This window comes from Staurois parvus, unplaced genomic scaffold (assembly GCF_062004578.1).
Source record: "Staurois parvus isolate SC_StPar_1 unplaced genomic scaffold, SC_StPar_1.0 ptg000151l, whole genome shotgun sequence".
NCBI classification, from domain to species: domain Eukaryota; kingdom Metazoa; phylum Chordata; class Amphibia; order Anura; family Ranidae; genus Staurois; species Staurois parvus.
The window spans coordinates 13229582-13245164 of record NW_028317947.1 but is presented as its reverse complement, the minus strand read 5'-3'; the positions used below and the strand labels follow the sequence as shown (position 1 = coordinate 13245164).

General features: G+C 47.6%; 1 protein-coding gene and 1 pseudogene across 1 annotated transcript in view; both read right to left on the bottom strand.

The window, feature by feature from the left end:
- LOC149464494 (NXPE family member 2-like) overlaps positions 1–15583 on the bottom strand; it is a 190114-nt gene that overhangs the window by 63152 nt on the left and 111379 nt on the right. The window lies entirely within an intron of this gene.
- On the bottom strand, positions 8072–10801 carry LOC149464498 (uncharacterized; annotated as a pseudogene).

Here is a 15583-nt window from a genome sequence, read left to right as displayed (position 1 = left end):
TCATGCTGCTGCCAAGTCTAGAGTCTCTCATGGGTCCCTGTACGGCCTCCCATTGCTGCTGTCTCCATCGCCACACTCTGCTGCCATGTGCCACTTTCAGGTCTCTTCACACTGCTGGTGTGTTAAATTTTTTGACATAGGGTGCAGGCAGATTACGGGCCTCACATAGCTGCTGCCAGGCCCCTAATCTGCCATGGGCCCCTATATACCGCCTCCTCATGCTGCTGCCAAGTCTAGAGTCTCTCATGGGTCCCTGTACGGCCTCCCATTGCTGCTGTCTCCATCGCCACACTCTGCTGCCATGTGCCACTTTCAGGTCTCTTCACACTGCTGGTGTGTTAAATTTTTTGACATAGGGTGCAGGCAGATTACGGGCCTCACATAGCTGCTGCCAGGCCCCTAATCTGCCATGGGCCCCTATATACCGCCTCCTCATGCTGCTGCCAAGTCTAGAGTCTCTCATGGGTCCCTGTACGGCCTCCCATTGCTGCTGTCTCCATCGCCACACTCTGCTGCCATGTGCCACTTTCAGGTCTCCTCACACTGCTGTTGTGTTTAATTTTTTTAAAATAGGGTGCTGCAAGATAACGGGCCTCCTATAGCTGCTGCCAGGCCCCTTATCTGCCATGGGCCCCTATATACCGCCTCCTCATGCTGCTGCTAGGTCCAGAGTCTCTCATGGGTCCCTGTACGGCCTCCCATTGCTGCTGTCTCCATCGCCACACTCTGCTGCCATGTGCCACTTTCAGGTCTCTTCACACTTTAGTTGTGTTGAATTTTTTGACATAGGGTGCTGGCAGATTACGGGCCTCACATAGCTGCTGCCAGGCCCCTAATCTGCCATGGGCCCCTATATACCGCCTCCTCATGCTGCTGCCAAGTCTAGAGTCTCTCATGGGTCCCTGTACGGCCTCCCATTGCTGCTGTCTCCATCGCCACACTCTGCTGCCATGTGCCACTTTCAGGTCTCTTCACACTGCTGGTGTGTTTAATTTTTTTAAAATAGGGTGCTGCAAGATAACGGGCCTCACATAGCTGCTGCCAGGCCCCTAATCTGCCATGGGCCCCTATATACCGCCTCCTCATGCTGCTGCCAAGTCTAGAGTCTCTCATGGGTCCCTGTACGGCCTCCCATTGCTGCTGTCTCCATCGCCACACTCTGCTGCCATGTGCCACTTTCAGGTCTCTTCACACTGCTGGTGTGTTAAATTTTTTGACATAGGGTGCAGGCAGATTACGGGCCTCACATAGCTGCTGCCAGGCCCCTAATCTGCCATGGGCCCCTATATACCGCCTCCTCATGCTGCTGCCAAGTCTAGAGTCTCTCATGGGTCCCTGTACGGCCTCCCATTGCTGCTGTCTCCATCGCCACACTCTGCTGCCATGTGCCACTTTCAGGTCTCTTCACACTGCTGGTGTGTTAAATTTTTTGACATAGGGTGCAGGCAGATTACGGGCCTCACATAGCTGCTGCCAGGCCCCTAATCTGCCATGGGCCCCTATATACCGCCTCCTCATGCTGCTGCCAAGTCCAGAGTCTCTCATGGGTCCCTGTACGGCCTCCCATTGCTGCTGTCTCCATCGCCACACTCTGCTGCCATGTGCCACTTTCAGGTCTCTTCACACTGCTGGTGTGTTAAATTTTTTGACATAGGGTGCAGGCAGATTACGGGCCTCACATAGCTGCTGCCAGGCCCCTAATCTGCCATGGGCCCCTATATACCGCCTCCTCATGCTGCTGCCAAGTCTAGAGTCTCTCATGGGTCCCTGTACGGCCTCCCATTGCTGCTGTCTCCATCGCCACACTCTGCTGCCATGTGCCACTTTCAGGTCTCTTCACACTGCTGGTGTGTTAAATTTTTTGACATAGGGTGCAGGCAGATTACGGGCCTCACATAGCTGCTGCCAGGCCCCTAATCTGCCATGGGCCCCTATATACCGCCTCCTCATGCTGCTGCCAAGTCTAGAGTCTCTCATGGGTCCCTGTACGGCCTCCCATTGCTGCTGTCTCCATCGCCACACTCTGCTGCCATGTGCCACTTTCAGGTCTCTTCACACTGCTGGTGTGTTAAATTTTTTGACATAGGGTGCAGGCAGATTACGGGCCTCACATAGCTGCTGCCAGGCCCCTAATCTGCCATGGGCCCCTATATACCGCCTCCTCATGCTGCTGCCAAGTCTAGAGTCTCTCATGGGTCCCTGTACGGCCTCCCATTGCTGCTGTCTCCATCGCCACACTCTGCTGCCATGTGCCACTTTCAGGTCTCTTCACACTGCTGGTGTGTTAAATTTTTTGACATAGGGTGCAGGCAGATTACGGGCCTCACATAGCTGCTGCCAGGCCCCTAATCTGCCATGGGCCCCTATATACCGCCTCCTCATGCTGCTGCCAAGTCTAGAGTCTCTCATGGGTCCCTGTACGGCCTCCCATTGCTGCTGTCTCCATCGCCACACTCTGCTGCCATGTGCCACTTTCAGGTCTCTTCACACTGCTGGTGTGTTAAATTTTTTGACATAGGGTGCAGGCAGATTACGGGCCTCACATAGCTGCTGCCAGGCCCCTAATCTGCCATGGGCCCCTATATACCGCCTCCTCATGCTGCTGCCAAGTCTAGAGTCTCTCATGGGTCCCTGTACGGCCTCCCATTGCTGCTGTCTCCATCGCCACACTCTGCTGCCATGTGCCACTTTCAGGTCTCTTCACACTGCTGGTGTGTTAAATTTTTTGACATAGGGTGCAGGCAGATTACGGGCCTCACATAGCTGCTGCCAGGCCCCTAATCTGCCATGGGCCCCTATATACCGCCTCCTCATGCTGCTGCCAAGTCTAGAGTCTCTCATGGGTCCCTGTACGGCCTCCCATTGCTGCTGTCTCCATCGCCACACTCTGCTGCCATGTGCCACTTTCAGGTCTCTTCACACTGCTGGTGTGTTAAATTTTTTGACATAGGGTGCAGGCAGATTACGGGCCTCACATAGCTGCTGCCAGGCCCCTAATCTGCCATGGGCCCCTATATACCGCCTCCTCATGCTGCTGCCAAGTCTAGAGTCTCTCATGGGTCCCTGTACGGCCTCCCATTGCTGCTGTCTCCATCGCCACACTCTGCTGCCATGTGCCACTTTCAGGTCTCTTCACACTGCTGGTGTGTTAAATTTTTTGACATAGGGTGCAGGCAGATTACGGGCCTCACATAGCTGCTGCCAGGCCCCTAATCTGCCATGGGCCCCTATATACCGCCTCCTCATGCTGCTGCCAAGTCTAGAGTCTCTCATGGGTCCCTGTACGGCCTCCCATTGCTGCTGTCTCCATCGCCACACTCTGCTGCCATGTGCCACTTTCAGGTCTCTTCACACTGCTGGTGTGTTAAATTTTTTGACATAGGGTGCAGGCAGATTACGGGCCTCACATAGCTGCTGCCAGGCCCCTAATCTGCCATGGGCCCCTATATACCGCCTCCTCATGCTGCTGCCAAGTCTAGAGTCTCTCATGGGTCCCTGTACGGCCTCCCATTGCTGCTGTCTCCATCGCCACACTCTGCTGCCATGTGCCACTTTCAGGTCTCTTCACACTGCTGGTGTGTTAAATTTTTTGACATAGGGTGCAGGCAGATTACGGGCCTCACATAGCTGCTGCCAGGCCCCTAATCTGCCATGGGCCCCTATATACCGCCTCCTCATGCTGCTGCCAAGTCTAGAGTCTCTCATGGGTCCCTGTACGGCCTCCCATTGCTGCTGTCTCCATCGCCACACTCTGCTGCCATGTGCCACTTTCAGGTCTCTTCACACTGCTGGTGTGTTAAATTTTTTGACATAGGGTGCAGGCAGATTACGGGCCTCACATAGCTGCTGCCAGGCCCCTAATCTGCCATGGGCCCCTATATACCGCCTCCTCATGCTGCTGCCAAGTCTAGAGTCTCTCATGGGTCCCTGTACGGCCTCCCATTGCTGCTGTCTCCATCGCCACACTCTGCTGCCATGTGCCACTTTCAGGTCTCTTCACACTGCTGGTGTGTTAAATTTTTTGACATAGGGTGCAGGCAGATTACGGGCCTCACATAGCTGCTGCCAGGCCCCTAATCTGCCATGGGCCCCTATATACCGCCTCCTCATGCTGCTGCCAAGTCTAGAGTCTCTCATGGGTCCCTGTACGGCCTCCCATTGCTGCTGTCTCCATCGCCACACTCTGCTGCCATGTGCCACTTTCAGGTCTCTTCACACTGCTGGTGTGTTTAATTTTTTGACATAGGGTGCAGGCAGATTACGGGCCTCACATAGCTGCTGCCAGGCCCCTAATCTGCCATGGGCCCCTATATACCGCCTCCTCATGCTGCTGCCAAGTCTAGAGTCTCTCATGGGTCCCTGTACGGCCTCCCATTGCTGCTGTCTCCATCGCCACACTCTGCTGCCATGTGCCACTTTCAGGTCTCTTCACACTGCTGGTGTGTTAAATTTTTTGACATAGGGTGCAGGCAGATTACGGGCCTCACATAGCTGCTGCCAGGCCCCTAATCTGCCATGGGCCCCTATATACCGCCTCCTCATGCTGCTGCCAAGTCCAGAGTCTCTCATGGGTCCCTGTACGGCCTCCCATTGCTGCTGTCTCCATCGCCACACTCTGCTGCCATGTGCCACTTTCAGGTCTCTTCACACTGCTGGTGTGTTTAATTTTTTGACATAGGGTGCAGGCAGATTACGGGCCTCACATAGCTGCTGCCAGGCCCCTAATCTGCCATGGGCCCCTATATACCGCCTCCTCATGCTGCTGCCAAGTCTAGAGTCTCTCATGGGTCCCTGTACGGCCTCCCATTGCTGCTGTCTCCATCGCCACACTCTGCTGCCATGTGCCACTTTCAGGTCTCTTCACACTGCTGGTGTGTTAAATTTTTTGACATAGGGTGCAGGCAGATTACGGGCCTCACATAGCTGCTGCCAGGCCCCTAATCTGCCATGGGCCCCTATATACCGCCTCCTCATGCTGCTGCCAAGTCTAGAGTCTCTCATGGGTCCCTGTACGGCCTCCCATTGCTGCTGTCTCCATCGCCACACTCTGCTGCCATGTGCCACTTTCAGGTCTCTTCACACTGCTGGTGTGTTAAATTTTTTGACATAGGGTGCAGGCAGATTACGGGCCTCACATAGCTGCTGCCAGGCCCCTAATCTGCCATGGGCCCCTATATACCGCCTCCTCATGCTGCTGCCAAGTCTAGAGTCTCTCATGGGTCCCTGTACGGCCTCCCATTGCTGCTGTCTCCATCGCCACACTCTGCTGCCATGTGCCACTTTCAGGTCTCTTCACACTGCTGGTGTGTTAAATTTTTTGACATAGGGTGCAGGCAGATTACGGGCCTCACATAGCTGCTGCCAGGCCCCTAATCTGCCATGGGCCCCTATATACCGCCTCCTCATGCTGCTGCCAAGTCTAGAGTCTCTCATGGGTCCCTGTACGGCCTCCCATTGCTGCTGTCTCCATCGCCACACTCTGCTGCCATGTGCCACTTTCAGGTCTCTTCACACTGCTGGTGTGTTAAATTTTTTGACATAGGGTGCAGGCAGATTACGGGCCTCACATAGCTGCTGCCAGGCCCCTAATCTGCCATGGGCCCCTATATACCGCCTCCTCATGCTGCTGCCAAGTCTAGAGTCTCTCATGGGTCCCTGTACGGCCTCCCATTGCTGCTGTCTCCATCGCCACACTCTGCTGCCATGTGCCACTTTCAGGTCTCTTCACACTGCTGGTGTGTTAAATTTTTTGACATAGGGTGCAGGCAGATTACGGGCCTCACATAGCTGCTGCCAGGCCCCTAATCTGCCATGGGCCCCTATATACCGCCTCCTCATGCTGCTGCCAAGTCTAGAGTCTCTCATGGGTCCCTGTACGGCCTCCCATTGCTGCTGTCTCCATCGCCACACTCTGCTGCCATGTGCCACTTTCAGGTCTCTTCACACTGCTGGTGTGTTTAATTTTTTGACATAGGGTGCAGGCAGATTACGGGCCTCACATAGCTGCTGCCAGGCCCCTAATCTGCCATGGGCCCCTATATACCGCCTCCTCATGCTGCTGCCAAGTCCAGAGTCTGTCATGGGTCCCTGTATGGCCTCCCATTGCTGCTGTCTCCATCGCCACACTCTGCTGCCATGTGCCACTTTCAGGTCTCTTCACACTGCTGGTGTGTTAAATTTTTTGACATAGGGTGCAGGCAGATTACGGGCCTCACATAGCTGCTGCCAGGCCCCTAATCTGCCATGGGCCCCTATATACCGCCTCCTCATGCTGCTGCCAAGTCTAGAGTCTCTCATGGGTCCCTGTACGGCCTCCCATTGCTGCTGTCTCCATCGCCACACTCTGCTGCCATGTGCCACTTTCAGGTCTCTTCACACTGCTGGTGTGTTAAATTTTTTGACATAGGGTGCAGGCAGATTACGGGCCTCACATAGCTGCTGCCAGGCCCCTAATCTGCCATGGGCCCCTATATACCGCCTCCTCATGCTGCTGCCAAGTCCAGAGTCTGTCATGGGTCCCTGTATGGCCTCCCATTGCTGCTGTCTCCATCGCCACACTCTGCTGCCATGTGCCACTTTCAGGTCTCTTCACACTGCTGGTGTGTTAAATTTTTTGACATAGGGTGCAGGCAGATTACGGGCCTCACATAGCTGCTGCCAGGCCCCTAATCTGCCATGGGCCCCTATATACCGCCTCCTCATGCTGCTGCCAAGTCTAGAGTCTCTCATGGGTCCCTGTACGGCCTCCCATTGCTGCTGTCTCCATCGCCACACTCTGCTGCCATGTGCCACTTTCAGGTCTCTTCACACTGCTGGTGTGTTAAATTTTTTGACATAGGGTGCAGGCAGATTACGGGCCTCACATAGCTGCTGCCAGACATGTAATCTGCCATGGGCCCCCGTACCGACTCCTCATGCTGTGACGTTGCAACAAGGTGGAATTCAACCCTACATATGTTAGACCGCCTTTACGAACAGCTAAAGGCCATCACAGATTTCCTGATGTTAAAAGCGGATAAAGGTACTCCCTGTGTAACTTAGATGTCAGCCATTGGCAGCTCATGTGTGACACCTGCGCTTGCTCAGGCCCTTTGAGGAGGCCACGCTATTCGTGAGTCGGCAGGACTATGGGATGAATGAGGTCAAATCGGCCATGGGCCCCCGTACCGCCTGTTCACGCTGATGCTGGTCCCACAGTGTGACCTGGGTCCCTGTACGGCCTCCCATTGCTTCCACTCTGCCATGTGCCACTTTGAAATCTCCTCACACTCCTGCGGTTGTCCATTTTGTCATAGGTTGCTGGCAGATTACAGGCCTTCCATAGGTGCCACCAAGCCCCATATCGGCCATGGGCCCCCGTACCGCCTGGTCACGCTGCTGCTGGGCCCATAGTGTGACCTGGGTCCCTGTACCGCCTCCCATTGCTCCCACTCTGCCATGTGCCACTTTCAGGTCTCCTCACGCTCCTGCTGGTTTCCATTTTGTCATAGGTTGCTGTATGGCCTCCCATTGCTGCTGCCTCCACCGCCACACTGTGGCTCCAAACACTGGTTTTGGCCCCGTGACTGGCCAAAGGAGTGAAGTGTGCAGTGATTCTAAGATCGACGGCACTCATCTGCATGTCATACTGACAGACAGTATTATTTCTCTTCCCCAGCAGACTCCAAGGGCATTTAAATTAAAGGTACAGTGTTCTGCACTAATATTAAGTCTCTCTGAAGCCTAGAAACACCCTTTTTTAAGTTAAATTCACAGCGAATTTATTCGACTCGAATCGAATATTGTCCACGAATTCGCCGAATCAGTCGAATCGAATTTTTCATTTCTTCGCTCATCTCTACTTATAACTATAAATCCTTGACTGATTGCAACTGCACATCTGGTAACTATGAATCATAGATCTTGCCTTGATAGATTTTAACAGTGTCCTTGTCTTATTATTCTAAACTCTAGTTACCCCTCCACTGATATATTCTAATAAAATGATGGCAATTAAGTGTCAATCATCCTTCACACATACATTCTATACACCCATGTCACATATGTATCACAATCGGTCCTTGATTGAAACTCAAGTGACATAAGTTGCCATGACCAGAATTGGTCGCTTGCAAAATAGCTTGTAAGCTATATAACAGTTCCATAGAGATAATAAAACTATTATAATCATAATAATCAGTAGAGGGTGAACCAGAAAATCTAGAACCTTAGTAGCTGAAGGGGAATAGCCTAGAAACACATCCCACTAGTGATGGGAAGTAGCTTCCGCTATACTAGACCCCACTTTTATCAATTTTCCATCTACTATGTGTTGTGCAATCGTCTTATTTAAATATTTGATATGATATTGTTGGACTTCTATTGATTAATTCATTAATTGTTTCAAAACCGGTAAATTGAACTCCCAATTGGGGATCTCCAATGAAAAACCCTTCCAATATTCTTGAACTGATTCTTCCTTGTCACCCTGTAATATAAAGGTTTCATTGCGCCAAATTAAAGAAGACAGGTTACTAACACAACCTGAGAAGGGAACGCTCATTCCCTTTACCACGGGAGTGTTGGTCACCATACACACAGTTTGCGGAGCTATTTCAATCATCATCTCATAGGAAATGGGTAAGATGGTCCATTTACAGTTGCAAGAAAAAGTATGTGAACCCCTTGGGATTACGTGGAGTTTTGCATGAATTGGGCATAAAATGTGCTCTGAACGTCATCTAAGTCACAACAATAGAAGAACACAGTCTGCTGAACATAATACTACACAAACGTTAGATGTTGCCATGGTTTAATTGCACATAACATGTAAACATTCACAGTGCCGGGAGGAAAAAGTATGTGAACCTTTGGACTTAATAACTGGTTGACCCTCCTTTGGCAGCAATAACCTCAACCAAACGTTTCCTGTAGTTGCAGATCAGACCTGCACAACAATCTGGAGTAATTTTGGACCACTCCTCTTCACAAAACTGTTTCAGTGTAGCAATATTCTTGGGATGTCTGGTGTGAATTGCTCTCTTAAGGTCATGCCACAGCATTTCAATCGGGTTGAGGTCAGGACTCTGACTGGACCACTCCAGAAGGCGTATTCTGTGCTGTTGCAGCCATTGTTTTGTTGAATTACTTGTATGCTTTGGGTCATTGTCCTGTTGCATCACCCATCCTCTGCGGAGCTTCAGTTGGCGGACAGATGGTCGTACGTTTTCCTGCAAAATGTCTTGATAAACTCTGGAATTCATTTTCCCATCAATGACGACAATCCGTCCAGGCCCTGAGGCAGCAAAGCAGCCCCAAACCATGATGCTCCCTCCGCCATGTTTTACAGTAGGGATGAGGTTTTGATGTTGGTGTGCTGTGCCTTTTTTTCTCCACACATAGTGTTGTGTGTTCTTCCCAAACAACTCAATTTTAGTTTCATCTGTCCACAGTATATTTTGCCAGTAGTGCTGTGGAACATCCAGGTGCTCTTTTGCAAACTTCAAATGTGCTGCAATATTCTTTTTGGACAGCAATGGCTTCCTCTGTGGTGTCCTCCCATGTACTCCATTCTTGTTTAATGTCTTCCTTATTGTAAATGTGTCAACACAAATGTTAGCATGTGCCAGAGATTTCTGTAGGTCTTTAGCTGACACTCTGGGATTCTTCTTTACCTCATGCAGCATTCTGCGCTGTGCTCTTGCAGTCATTTTTACAGGACAACCATGCCTAGGGAGAGTAGCAACAGTGCTAAACTTTCTCCATTTGTAGACAGTCTGTTTTACCGTGGACACATGAACATCAAGGCTTTTGGAGATACTTTTGTAACCCTTTCCAGCTTCATGCAAGTCAACAATTCTTGATCGTAGGTCTTCTGAGAGCTCTTTTCTGCGAGGCATGGTTCACATCAGACAATGCTTCTTGAAACCAGTAAACCCAAAACAGGTGTGTATTTTTTAAGGGCAGGACAGCTGTCAGCAACACCTCCAATATCATCACACTGATTGGAGTCAAGGTTGGCTCACTCCTGGCTCCAATTAGCTCTGGGAGAAGTCATTAAGCTAGGGCCTCACATACTTTTTCCTCCCTGCACTGTGAATGTTTACATGTTATGTGCAATTAAACCATGGCAACATCTAATGTTTGTGTAGTATTATGTTCAGCAGACTGTGTTCTTCTATTGTTGTGACTTAGATGACGTTCAGAGCACATTTTATGCCCAATTCATGGAAAACTCCACGTAATCCCAAGGGGTTCACATACTTTTTCTTGCAACTGTACATATATTTACAGTGCTCTGTAACAAACATGGCTCTTATACAGAAGACTGTAGCTTACAGATTTTTCCCTCTAAAGTATCATCGCAAAAAGAAAGATCATGAGTCTTGTTATTATCTACATGGGTGCCATATAATTCTGGGCTCCAATAATGCTGAGCGCCAGGCGCAACAATAATCAAAGGCATCACAACAAATTTACACATTATAGTTGATTTAGTAATACTATACATTATTATTGTCCCAAGGCAGGTAGTGTCAGTACAGATCATCTTTTGAGCATCCAAGTGTATCCACATATCTTTGGGGACATTCTTGTTGAGCACGGTCCTCCATACTAATTAATTTCTGGTCATCAACGTAACCTGCATATTAACTTTTTGTTGTTGCTCATACATGGTTTGCAATGTACACACCGTCCAGTTAATAAATCTTGCAACATTAGTGTCAAAACCTTTTGAAAAATTATTTGAAGCATTTGTTAAATGAAGCATTAGGTTATCAACTCCAACAGCTATACTAACTGGATGAAATATAGTAGGCATCCATTTAGAAAAGCAGTATTTACTTTAGTCTTAGTGGTACAGTTTCTTGTTACGGACCTCCTATTTGCAGCTGACAAATAAATGAAGCTTGATTGCTGTTGGCAAAAGCAAACATTTATCACACCTTCATTTCCATGAACCGCATATGTTGGCTTGTAACCCTCTATCGGAGCTCCTGTCCATACAGTACCATTGGAGGTTATATTTAGAATGGGGCAGGGCTGATTAGCTGGGCATATAAAATCATCTTGAGTTGTATTCGTACGCATGTTTTTCCAACCCCAGCTCATTCTGGCATTGCCGGTTTCTGTTACTTTAACTCCCGGTGTCTACACTCCGACCTCTAATTTGACCAGCCGCACGATACCAAGGATTCCAAGACTGAAAGTAAGTACATTGTTGCTCTGTGAAAGACAATACGGTATGAATCATTCTCGCAAGTAACATTTTCCTTGTGGGACGTGTTCCCACTTTTCTCTACCTGGTTTCATGATCAGTAGGGTGCGATCCTTACCTACAGCTATTACTTCTGCAGGTTCCGGGGGACCAAATGCCCCCTGTACCCAAATTTTAGCCCCCACATTAACTGTGTTAGTAGAGCCAAAGCCTTGGTCTCCTCAACCATTAACTTTGTGGGAGCCTCTCCCTCTCTAATGTTAGCAATATATAAAGGAATCAAAAGTAACTGAGCTACTCGGTCCTGGGCTGGTAAAATCATAGCTTCAGTGCTAAGGTTGATTATTACTACTTTAATTTCTCCCTGGTAATCAGCATCTATTAACCCTCCTAGAACTACTGCTCCTCAGAGCACCATACTTGATCTAGTTGCTAATTGACCATATGCATCAGACCCTTGCAACTTCTTTAAAGTGGATTTTAGTATACCATTCATTCACTCCACCAACCCAGCTGCTTGAGGTTAGTAGGGAATGTGGTACACCCATTCATGCTGCATGGCATAATCTTTTACCTGTTGTCCTGTGAAGTGGGAACCATTGTCTGTCTGAATTTGCAAAGGAGTACCATAATATTGGGTTATCACTTCTATAGTCCTCAAAGTACTCCATTGAGTAGCAGCTTTGCAGGGGAACCCTACTAGATAACCTGAGTAAGTATCTACCACCGTGCAAAAATACTTACATCCCCTGCTTGCTGGGAGAGGTCTGATGAAATCCATCTGCCATATCTGACCTGGCAACTTACCTCTTCCAATGTGTCCCAACACTGTGTGTGGGACTTTCCTTTTCTGTACATGTTGGCATACTGGACACTTAAGGATGATGGATTTAATTTTGTCCATAGTTAATGGTATCCCCCTTTCCTGTGCCCACCTGTAAGTGGCCTTTTCTCCAAGATGTCCACTTTTTTGGTGAGCCCAAAGGACTGTACCCTGCAGCCATGTTTCCTGAATTTCAGCTTCTCTTTCTGCATCGGATGTTTTGGATATGGCTGCAGCAGTGTCTGCTTGAGAATTAACCAAACGTTCTAATGAGTCAAGAGGGACATGAGCATCCACATGATAAACAGTTACCGTCAAGTATTGAACAAAACTTTCAATGTCCTGCCACACCTCTTTTCCCCACACTTCCTTACTATGTATCTTTCTCAGCAACATACACATCCGTTCCATCCTTATTAAACACTTCTCTCATTCTTATTAATATAGTTAGATCCGGGTTCTTTAAAGACATGTTACAAATGCACATGCAAAGTTTAGCAACAACATAGAATACGAATGTTAGTAAAAAACAACAAAATCAGCATATCTACTTTCTTAAACCATCAAGCTTGTAAAACATTTACCAGGTCTCTATGGTTCTCTATAACTTCATAACAATCTGGGATCTCAACAGATATGTTATGTATTCATATACAACACTCATAGTCAGTAGTAGACTTACACAATTCGGTCAATGCTATACCCATTTGTTCTATTTTCATTTCATTCATGAGCACCTGTTTCCTATGTTTTTAGTGCCGGTTTCAGTTTTAATTCTCCTACATAGCTTAACACAAGAATCCTTGTCTAATGATGCATCAAAATTATAACACTTTATCCATTTACTAAGGTATTTCAATTTTTTTTTTCTTTTCTTCCTTTGGGCAAGATCTCTCTGTACCCCTTATTCCACTGTATCCCCAGGAATTTCACTACCTGAGACGAACCTTGTATTTTGGCCGGATGGATTTCCCAGCCTTTGGTCCTCATCCCAATCATCGCTAGATGAAGAATCCCACACATCAGCATCCCACTTATCTGGATTCCAATCAACTGTGGCTGCTGCTATTGCCCGATGGACTTTTCCACGGTTCACCCTTCCCCTTCGTTTCCTATACTTATTTTGGGCCACTTTTACTGCTGCTATCTCGGCTATATTTTGATAATGTTCTAATTTATCTTTCAACAATTTTTGCCCACATTGCAGAACAATTTAACCTTGTTCTATGGTCTTCTGCTCTAGTTGATGGTAATCCTTCATTACCTGATGTAATTTCTTATGAATCTTCCTGTATGCAATTAGCAAACTCCAACTGCGGCTGCCTAAAGCTACTACATCACCTGCCTTGGCAGGGACCCCCTTGAGTACATTTACAACATCAAGGGGTTCGATACCTTTTACACCTAAATCTACTGCATCACCTGCCTTGGCAGGGACCCCCTTGAGTACATTTACAACATCAAGGGGTTCGATACCTTTTAAACCTAAATCTACTGCATCACCTGCCTTGGCAGGGACCCCCTTGAGTACATTTACAACATCAAGGGGTTCGATACCTTTTAAACCTAAATCTACTGCATCACCTGCCTTGGCAGGGACCCCCTTGAGTACATTTACCACATCAAGGGGTCCGATACCTTTTAAACCTAAAGCTACTGCATCACCTGCCTTGGCAGGGACCCCCTTGAGTACATTTACCACATCAAGGGGTTCGATACCTTTTAAACATAAAGCTACTGCATCACCTGCCTTGGCAGGGACCCCCTTGAGTACATTTACAACATCAAGGGGTTCGATACCTTTTAAACCTAAATCTACTGCATCACCTGCCTTGGCAGGGACCCCCTTGAGTACATTTACAACATCAAGAGGTTCGATACCTTTTAAACCTAAATCTACTGCATCAACTGCCTTGGCAGGGACCCCCTTGAGTACATTTACAACATCAAGAGGTTCGATACCTTTTAAACCTAAATCTACTGCATCACCTGCCTTGGCAGGGACCCCCTTGAGTACATTTACCACATCAAGGGGTCCGATACCTTTTAAACCTAAATCTACTGCATCACCTGCCTTGGCAGGGACCCCCTTGAGTACATTTACCACATCAAGGGGTCCGATACCTTTAAACTTACTATCCCACGATTCTGCCAACCCTGCACCTGACAATTCCTTTGCTAAAATATCATATGGAGCCTTGGTCCAGCCGGGAATCTCCACTTTAACCTCTGTTTTATCTATTTTCTCGTTTAAACATATTAAGTTCGTTAGGATGCCAGGTATATAAAAATCTCCAAAACTTGGCAATCAGCCAAATGTTCAAATTTTGCACGAAGATCCCCCGGCACTTTGAGGATCAACCCCCAAAAATCAGTTTTTGATATCACTTATTTATCTTAAAATATATACTTTTTTCACAAATTTGGCAAAATGCCAAATGACAATATTTTGCACAGAGGTTCCCCTATGCCTGAGAACCAATATGTAAATATTATTTTTTTAAACAACTCCTTGATGTGGTAAAAAAAGTCATTTTTTTTTTAGAATAAAAGTTCATTAAAAATCAACTGCTACTTTGCTTACCTATTCACAAATAATGCAATATATAAAAGGGGTATTAGGAGTATTTTGTATGTAATTAACGTATTTGTAATGTAAATTAAAAATAAATAAATGATGTAGCACTGCTATATAATAGCTTTAATTATATCTTATTTATTTTTAATTTGCTTTATTTATTTATATTTATTTTTAGGCCCTCCTATCCCTCTTGTACTGAACTGTATTGTTGCTGTATTGTCTCCCGTTATATTGTAAAGTGCTGAGCAAACTGTTGGTGCTATATAAATCCTGTATAATAATAATAATAATTTTAGTTTGCTTTATTATTGTGGGAACACAATTTGATGTTAGCAGCAGCCACTATCATGACAACCAGGGGCAGCCTGACCATTCTGGTACTCGGGCATTGCCCGAGGGCCCGGGGTCAGTAGGGGGCCCCATGAGATGCCCCTGGTACTTTTCATAGGCTTTTTTGAGTGTGGGTGAGGACACAGGGGCCCCATGATCCCCTATGGTCCGGGGGTCCCATGAGTTTTCAGTTCGCCCCTGATCACAACTTTTATTTTTGTTTTTCTCATTATTGAGGTAGTGCAGGGGTTTCACTCCTATATTCTAGTATTTGTAATGTAAGCACATATTTATTTTAAAGGGAGCACAGTGATGTTAAAGGGCAACTACAATGCATTCATGTTTGTGTCCTTAGTTGCTAGAATGCAGGTGGCTCTTGCTGCCTAGTGACCTTGATTACTAGGACATAGGTGGCCCAGGACTCCTAGGACAGGAACTCATGACTACACACCAGTCCCTATCCTTTCTGTGGCCAATCAGAGCATGGCATTCACTCTCACTGATGTAAGGCCAGGTGTGATCTGTAGATGGGGTGACTGTTTAATTAGTATATGATAAAGGGGTGTGCTGCATGGGGGTCATCAATCCAAAGCTGTGCTGAGCACCAGAAGGAGTAATGAATGTGTCCTTCAAAGAAAACTATTTGGCCAGT